This window comes from Schistocerca serialis, chromosome 12, assembly GCF_023864345.2.
Source record: "Schistocerca serialis cubense isolate TAMUIC-IGC-003099 chromosome 12, iqSchSeri2.2, whole genome shotgun sequence".
In the NCBI taxonomy this organism is placed as follows: domain Eukaryota; kingdom Metazoa; phylum Arthropoda; class Insecta; order Orthoptera; family Acrididae; genus Schistocerca; species Schistocerca serialis.
In genome coordinates this window covers 175,843,235-175,853,138 of record NC_064649.1, presented here as the reverse complement: position 1 = coordinate 175,853,138, position 9,904 = coordinate 175,843,235, and positions in this window count along the sequence as shown.

Below are 9,904 nucleotides of genomic sequence, written 5' to 3'. Positions count from 1 at the left end.
ACTCTTCTTACTATCTACGTTTTGAACCATTCCTGTGACACTAATTGTAGTTTCCATTGCTTCACTTCAGGCTTACTGTATCCCTTGGACCTTCTTATTGACGATGAAACACAGAAATTGCATCGGAATTAAATACAAAAGGCACAATGCCGACTTAAGTACAAGAACACTGTCTCTTCCTACTGTCTATGATTTGAACCAATCCTGTGACACTAGTTATAGATTCCGATGCTTCACTTCAGGTTTATGGTATCCCTCTGACCTTCGTATTGACGATGAAACACAGAAATTGCATCGGAATTAAACAGAAAAGGCACAATGCCGACTTAAGTACAAGAAGACTGGCTCCTCTTACTATCTATGTTTGAACCATTCCTGTGACACTAGTTATAGATTCCGATGTTTACTTCAGTTTTACTGTATGCCTCTGACCTTCTTATTGACGATGAAACACAGAAATTGCATCGGAATTAAATACGAAAGGCACAATGCCGACTTAAGTACAATAAGACTGACTCTTCTTACTGACTATGTTTTGAACCATTCCTGTGCCATTAGTTATAGATTCCGATGCTTCACTTCCGGTTTACTGTATCCGTTGTACCTTCTTATTGACGATGAAACACAGACATTGCATCGGATATAAATAGAAAAGGCACAATCCCGACTTAAGTACAGGAAGACTGACTCTTCTTACTTTCTATGTTTTGAACCATTCCTGTGACATTAGTTATATTTTCCGATGCTTCATTTCAGGTTTACTGTATCCCTTGGACCTTCGTATTGACGATGAAACACAGAAATAGCATCGGAATTAAACACAAAAAGCACACTGCCGTCATAAGTACATGAAGCTCGACTCTTCTTACTGTCTATGTTTTGAACCATTCTCTGTGACACTAGTTATAGATTCCGATACCACACTCCAGGTTTGCTATATCCCTTGGACCTTCTTGTTGACGCTGAAACACTGGAATTGCATCGGAATTAAATACAAAAGGCACAATGGCGACTTATGGACAAGAAGACGGACTCTTCTAACAGACTATGTTTTGCACCATTCCTGTGACACTAGTTATAGATTCCGATGCTTCACTTCAGGTTTACTGTATCCCTCTGACCTTCTTATTGACGATGAAACACAGAAATTGCATCGGAATTAAATAGAAAAGGCACAATGCCGACTTAAGTACAATAAGACTGACTCTTCTTACTGACTATGTTTTGAACCATTCCTGTGACATTAGTTATATTTTCCGATGCTTCACTTCAGGTTTACTGTATCCCTTGGACCTTCGTATTGACGATGATACACAGAAATTGCATCGGAATTAAATACAAAAGGCACAATGCCGACTTAAGTATAAGAAGACTCACTCTTCTTACTGTCTATGTTTTGAACCATTACTGTGACACTAGTTGTAGATTCCGATGCTTCACTTCAGGTTTATTGTATCCCCCTGACCTTCGTATTGACGATGAAACACAGAAATTGCATCGGAATTAAACAGAAAAGGCACAATGCCGACTTAAGTACAAGAAGACTGGCTCTTCTTACTGTCTATGTTTGAACCATTCCTGTGACACTAGTTATAGATTCCGATGTTTACTTCAGTTTTACTGTATGCCTCTGACCTTCTTATCGACGATGAAACACAGAAATTGCATCGGAATTAAATACGAAAGGCACAATGCCGACTTAAGTACAAGAACACTGTCTCTTCCTTCTGTCTATGATTTGAACCATTCCTGTGACACTAGTTATAGATCCCGATGCTTCACTTCCGGTTTACTGTATCCCTTGTACCTTCTTATTGACGATGAAACACAGACATTGCATCGGATTTGAATAGAAAAGGCACAATCCCGACTTAAGTACAGGAAGACTGACTCTTTTTACTGACTATGTTTTGAACCATTCCTGTGCCATTAGTTATATTTTCCGATGCTTCACTTCAGGTTTACTGTATCCCTTGGACCTTCGTATTGACGATGAAACACAGAAATAGCATCGGAATTAATTACAAAAGGCACACTGCCGGCATAAGTACATGAAGACCGACTCTTCTTACTGTCTATGTTTTGAACCATTCTCTGTGACACTAGTTATAGATTCCGATGCTACACTCCAGGTTTGCTGTATCCCTTGGACCTTCTTATTGACGCTGAAACACTAAAATTGCATCGGAATTAAATACAAAAGGCACAATGCCGACTTATGGACAAGAAGACTGACTCTTCTTACAGACTATGTTTTGCACCATTCCTGTGACACTAGTTATAGATTCCGATGCTTCACTTCAGGTTTACTGTATCCCTCTGACCTTCTTATTGACGATGAAACACAGAAATTGCATCGGAATTAAATAGAAAAGGCACAATGCCGACTTAAGTACAAGAAGACTGACTCTTCTTACTGGCTATGTTTTGAACCATTCCTGTGCCACTAGTTATAGATTCCGATGCTTCACTTCAGGTTTACTGTATCCCTTGGACCTTCTTATTGACGATGAAACAAAGAAGATGCAACGGAATTAAATACACTACGCACAATGCCGACTTAAGTACTAGAAGTCTGACTCTTCCTGCTGTCTATGTTTTGAACCATTCCTGTGGCACTGGTTTTGGATTCCGGTGCTCCACTTCAGGTTTACTGTATCCCTCTGACCATCTTATTGACGATGAAACACAGAAATTGCATCGGAATTAAATACAAATAGCACAATGCCGACTTAAGTACAAGAAGACTGGCTCTTCACACTATATATGTTTTGAACCATTCCTGTAACACTAGTTACAGATTCCGGTGCTTCACTTCAGGTATACTGTATCACTCTGACCTTTTTATTGACGATGAAACACATAAATTTCATTGGAATTAAATACAAAAGTCACTATGCCGACTTAAGTACAAGCAGACTGACTCTTCTTACTGACATTGCTTTGAACCATTCCTGTGATACTAGTTATAGATTCCGATGCTTCACTTCAGGTTTAATGAATCCCTCTGACCTTTGTTTTGACGATGAGACACAGAAATAGCATCGGAATTAAATAGAAAATGCACAGTGCCGACTTAAGTACATGCACACTGTCTCCTCCTACTGTCTATGATTTGAAACATTCCTGTGACACTAGTTATAGATTCTGATGCTTAACTTCAGGTTTACTGTATCCCTTGTACCTTCTTATTGACGATGAAACACAGAAATTGCATCGGAATTAAATAGAAAAGGCACAATCCCGACTTAAGTACAGGAAGACTGACTCTTGTAACTGACTATGTTTTGATCTATTCCTGTGACACTAGTTATAGGTTCCGAAGCTTCACTTCAGGTGTACTGTATCCCTTGGACATTCGTATAGACGATGAAACACAGAAAATGCATCGGAATTAAATACAAAAGGCACAATGCCGACTTAAGTACACGAAGACCGACTGTTCTTACTGTCTATGATTTGAACCATTCTCTGTGACACTAGTTATAGATTCCGATCCTACACTCCAGGTTTGCTGTATCCCTTGGACCTTCTTGTTTATGATGAAACACAGAAATTGCATCGGAATTAGATACAAAAGGCACAATGCCGACTTAAGTACAAGAATACTGACTCTTCTTACTGTCTATGGTTTGAACCATTACTGTGACACTAGTTATAGATTCCGATGCTTCACTCCAGGTTTACTGTATCCCTTGGACCTTCTTATTGTCGATGAAACACAGAAATTGCATCGGAATTAAATACAAAAGGCTCAATGCCGAACTAAGGACAAGAAGACTGACTCTTCTTACTGACTATGCTTTGAACCATTCCTGTGACACTAGTTATAGATTCCGATGCTTCACTTCAGGTTTACCGTATCCCTCTGACCTTCTTATTGATAATGAAACACAGAAATTGCATCGGAATTAAATACAAAAGGCACAATGCCGACTTAAGTACATGAAGACTGGCTCTTCTTACTGTCTATGTTTGAACCATTCCTGTGACACTAGTTATAGATTCCGATGCTTCACTTCAGTTTTACTGTATCCCTCTGACCTTCTTATTGACGGTGAAACACAGAAATTGCATCGGAATTAAATATGAAAGGCACAATGCCGACTTAAGTACAAGAAGACTGACTCTTCTTACTGACTATGTTTTGAACCGTTCCTGTGACACTAGTTATAGATTCCGATGCTTCACTTCAGGTTTACTGTATCCCTCTGACCTTCTTATTGACGATGAAACACAGAAATAGCGTCGGAATTAAATACAAAAGGCACAATGCCGACTTATGGACAAGAAGACTGATTCGTCTTACAGACTATGTTTTGCAACATTCCTGTGACACTAGTTATAGATTCCGATGGTTCACTTCAGGTTTACTCTATCCCTTGGACCTTCTTATTGACGATGAAACACAGAAATTGCAACGGAATTAAATACACTAGGCACAATGCCGACTTAAGTACAAGGACACTGTCTCTTCCTTCTGTCTATGTTTTGAACCATTCCTGTGGCACTAGTTTTGGATTCCGGTGCTTCACTTCAGGTTTACTGTATCCCTCTGACTTTCTTATTGATGATGAAATACATAAATTGCATCGGAATTAAATGAAAATGGCACAATGCCGACATAAGTACAAGAAGACGGACTATTCCTACTATCTATGTTTTGAAAAATTCCTGTGACACGAGTTATAGATTCCGATGCTTCACTTCAGGTTTACTGTATCCCTCTGACCTTATTGACGATGAAACAGAGATATTGCATCGGAATTAAATACAAAAGGCACAATACCGACTTAAGTACAAGAAGACTGTCTCTTCTTACTGTCTATGTTTTGAACCATTCCTGTGACACTAGTTATAGATTCCGATGCTTCACTCCAGGTTTACTGTACCCCTTGATCCTTCCTATTGACGATGAAACACAGATATTGCATCCTAATTAAATAGAAAATGCACAATGTCGACTTAAGTACAAGAAAAGTGACTCTTCTTACTGATTATAGTTTGAAACATTCCTGTGACACTAGTTATAGATTCCGATGCTTTACTTCAGGTTTACTGTAAACCTTGGACCTTCTTATTGACGATGAAACACAGAAATTGCATCGGAACTAAATACAAAAGGCACAATGCCCACTTAAGTACAAGAAGACTGACTCTTCCTATTGTCTATGTTTTGAACCATTCCTGTGACACTAGTTGTGGATTCTGTTGCTTCACTTCAGGTTTTCTGTATCCCTCCGACCTTCTTATTGACGATGAAACACAGAAATTGCATCGGAATTAAATACAAAAGAAACAATGCCGACTTAAGGACAAGAAGACTGAGTCTTCTTACTGACTATGCTTTGAACCATTCCTGTGAAACTAACTATAGATTCCGATGCTTCACTTCAGGTTTACTGTATCCCTTGGACCTTCTTATTGACGATGAATCACAGAATTTGCATCGGAATTAAATACAAAAGGCACAATGCCGACTTAAGTACAAGAAGACTGTCTCTTCTTACTGTCTATATTTTGAACCATTCCAGTGACACTAGTTATAGATTCCGATGCTTCACTTCAGGTTTACTGTATTTATTGGACCTTCTTATTGACGATGAAACACAGAAATTGCATCGGAATTAAATAGAAAACTGACAATGCCGACTTAAGTACAAGAAACTGACTCTTCTTACTGTCTATGTTTTGAACCATTCCATTGACAGTAGTTATAGATTCCGATGCCTCACTCCAGGATTACTGTATCCCTTGGACCTTCCTATTGACGATGGAAAACAGAAATTGCATCGGAATTAAACAGAAAAGGCACAATGCCGACTTAAGTAAAAGAAGACTGACTCTTCTTACTGACTATGTTTTGAACCATTCCTGTGACACTAGTTTTAGATTCCGATGTTTCACTTCAGGTTTACTGTATCCCTTGGACCTTCTTATTGACGATGAAACACAGAAATTGCATCGGAATTAAATACAAAAGGCACAATGGCGACTTAAGTACAAGAAGACTGACTCTTCTTACTGACTATGTTTTGAACCATTCCTGCGACATTAGTTATAGATTCCGATGCTTCACTTCAGGTTTACTGTACCCCTCTGACCGTCTTATTGACGATGAAACACATATATTGCATCGGAATTCAATAGAAAACGCACAATGCCGACTTAAGTACAAGAAGAGTGACTCTTCTTACTGATTATATTTTGAACCATTCCTGTGACACTAGTTATAGATTCCGATGCTTTACTTCAGGTTTACTGTATACCTTGGACCTTCTTATTGACGATGAAGCACAGAAATTGCATCGGAATTAAATACAAAAGGCACAATGCCGACTTAAGTACAAGAAGACTGACTCTTCCTACTGTCTATGTTTTGAACCATTCCTGAGACACTAGTTGTGGATTCCGATGCTTCACTTCAGGTTTACTGTATCCCTCTGACCTTCTTATTGACGAGGAAACACAGAAATTGCATCGGAATTATATACAAAAGAACAATGCTGACTTAAGTACAAGGAGACTGACTCTTTCTACTGTCTATGTTTTGTACCATTCCTGTGACACTAGTTATAGATTCCGATGCTTCAATTCAGGTTTACTTAATCCCTCTGACCTAATTGCCGATGAAACACAGAAATTGCATCGGAATTAAATACAGAAGGCACAATGCCGACTTAAGGACAAGAAGGTTGACTCTTCTTACTGACTATGTTTTGAACCATTCCTGTGAAACTAGTTATAGATTCCGATGCTTCACGTCAGGTTTACTGTATCCCTTGGACCTTCTTATTGACGAGGAATCACAGAAATTGCATCGGAATTAAATACAAATGGCACAATGCCGACTTAAGTACAAGAAGACTGTCTCTTCTTACTGTCTATATTTTGAACCATTCCAGTGACACTAGTTATAGATTCCGATGCTTCACTTCAGGTTTACTGTATCCCTTGGACCTTCTTATTGACGATGAAACACAGAAATTGCATCGCTATTAAATAGAAAAGGGTCAATGCCGACTTAAGTACAAGAAACTGACTCTTCTTACTGTCTATGTTTTGATCCATTCCTGTGACACTAGTTATAAATTCCGATGCTTCACTTCAGGTTTACTGTATCCCTCTGACCTTCATATTGACGATGAAAGACAGAAATTGCATCAGAATTAAATACAAAAGGCACAATGTCGACTTAAGTACAAGAAGACTGACTCTTCTTACTGTCTATGTTTGAACCTTTCCTGTGACACTAGTTACAGATTCCGATGCTTCACTGCAGGTTTACTGTATCCCTTGGACCTTCTTATTGACGATGAAACACAGAAATTGCATCGGAATTAAATACAAAAGGCACAATGCCGACTTAAGTACAAGAACACTGTCTCTTCCTACTGTCTATGATTTGAACCATTCCTGTGACACTAGTTATAGATTCCGATGCTTCACTTCCGGTTTACTGTTTCCCTTGTACCTTCTTATTGACGATGAAACACAGACATTGCATCGGATTTAAATAGAAAAGGCACAATCCCGACTTAAGTACAGGAAGACTGACTCTTCTTACTGACTATGTTTTGAAACATTCCTGTGCCATTAGTTATATTTTCCGATGCTTCACTTCAGGTTTACTGTATCCCTTGGACCTTCGTATTGACGATGAAACACAGAAATAGCATCGGAATTAAATACAAAAAGCACACTGCCGGCATAAGTACATGAAGCTCGACTCTTCTGACTGTCTATGTTTTGAACCATTCTCTGTGACACTAGTTATAGATTCCCATGCTACACTCCAGGTTTGCTATATCCCTTGGACCTTCTTATTGACGCTGAAACACTGGAATTGCATCGGAATTAAATACAAAAGGCACAATGCCGACTTATGGACAAGAAGACTGACTCTTCTTACAGACTATGTTTTGCACTATTCCTGTGACACTAGTTATAGAGTCCGACGCTTCACTTCAGGTTTACTGTATCCCTTGGACCTTCTTATTGACAATGAAACACCGAAGTCGCAACGGAATTAAATACACAAGGCACAATGCCGACTTCAGTACAAGATGACTGACTCTTCCTGCTGTCATTGTTTTGAACCAATCCTGTGACACTAGTTATGGATTCCGATGATTCGCTTCAGGTTTACTGTATCCCTTGGACCTTCGTATTGACGATGATACACAGAAATTGCATCGGAATTAAATACAAAAGGCACAATGCCGACTTAAGTATAAGAAGACTCACTCTTCTTACTGTCTATGTTTTGAACCATTACTGTGACACTAGTTGTAGATTCCGATGCTTCACTTCAGGTTTATTGTATCCCTCTGACCTTCGTATTGACGATGAAACACAGAAATTGCATCGGAATTAAACAGAAAAGGCACAATGCCGACTTAAGTACAAGAACACTGGCTCTTCTTACTGTCTATGTTTGAACCATTCCTGTGACACTAGTTATAGATTCCGATGTTTACTTCAGTTTTACTGTATGCCTCTGACCTTCTTATCGACGATGAAACACAGAAATTGAATCGGAATTAAATACGAAAGGCACAATGCCGACTTAAGTACAATAAGACTGACTCTTCTTACTGACTATGCTTTGAACCATTCCTGTGCCATTTGTTATAGATTCCGATGCTTCACTTCCGGTTTACTGTATCCCTTGTACCTTCTTATTGACGATGAAACACAGACATTGCATCGGATTTAAATAGAAAAGGCACAATCCCGACTTAAGTACAGGAAGACTGACTCTTCTTACTGACTATGTTTTGAACCATTCCTGTGACATTAGTTATATTTTCCGATGCTTCACTTCAGGTGTACTGTATCCCTTGGACCTTCGTATTGACGATGAAACACAGAAATAGCATCGGAATTAAATACAAAAAGCACACTGCCGGCATAAGTACATGAAGCTCGACTCTTCTTACTGTCTATGTTTTGAACCATTCTCTGTGACACTAGTTATAGATTCCGATGCTACACTCCTGGTTTGCTATATCCCTTGGACCTTCTTATTGACGCTGAAACACTGGAATTGCATCGGAATTAAATACAAAAGGCACAATGCCGACTTATGGACAAGAAGACTGACTCTTCTTACAGACTATGTTTTGCACTATTCCTGTGACACTAGTTATAGATTCCGATGCTTCACTTCAGGTTTGCTGTATCCCTCTGACCTTCTTATTGACGATGAAACACAGAAATTGCATCGGAATTTAATAGAAAAGGCACAATGCCGACTTAAGTACAAGAAGACTGACTCTTCTTACTGACTATGTTTTGAACCACTTCTGTGACACTAGTTATTGAGTCCGACGCTTCACTTCAGGTTTACTGTATCCCTTGGACCTTCTTATTGACAATGAAACACCGAAGTCGAAACGGAATTAAATACACAAGGCACAATGCCGACTTCAGTACAAGATGACTGACTCTTCCTGCTGTCATTGTTTTGAACCAATCCTGTGACACTAGTTATGGATTCCGATGATTCGCTTCAGGTTTACTGTATCCCTTGGACCTTCGTATTGACGATGATACACAGAAATTGCATCGGAATTAAATACAAAAGGCACAATGCCGACTTAAGTATAAGAAGACTCACTCTTCTTACTGTCTATGTTTTTAACCATTACTGTGACACTAATTGTAGATTCCGATGCTTCACTTCAGGTTTATTGTATCCCTCTGACCTTCGTATTGACGATGAAACACAGAAATTTCATCGGAATTAAACAGAAAAGGCACAATGCCGACTTAAGTACAAGAAGACTGGCTCTTCTTACTGTCTATGTTTGAACCATTCCTGTGACACTAGTTATAGATTCCGATGTTTACTTCAGTTTTACTGCATGCCTCTGACCTTCTTATCGACGATGAAACACAG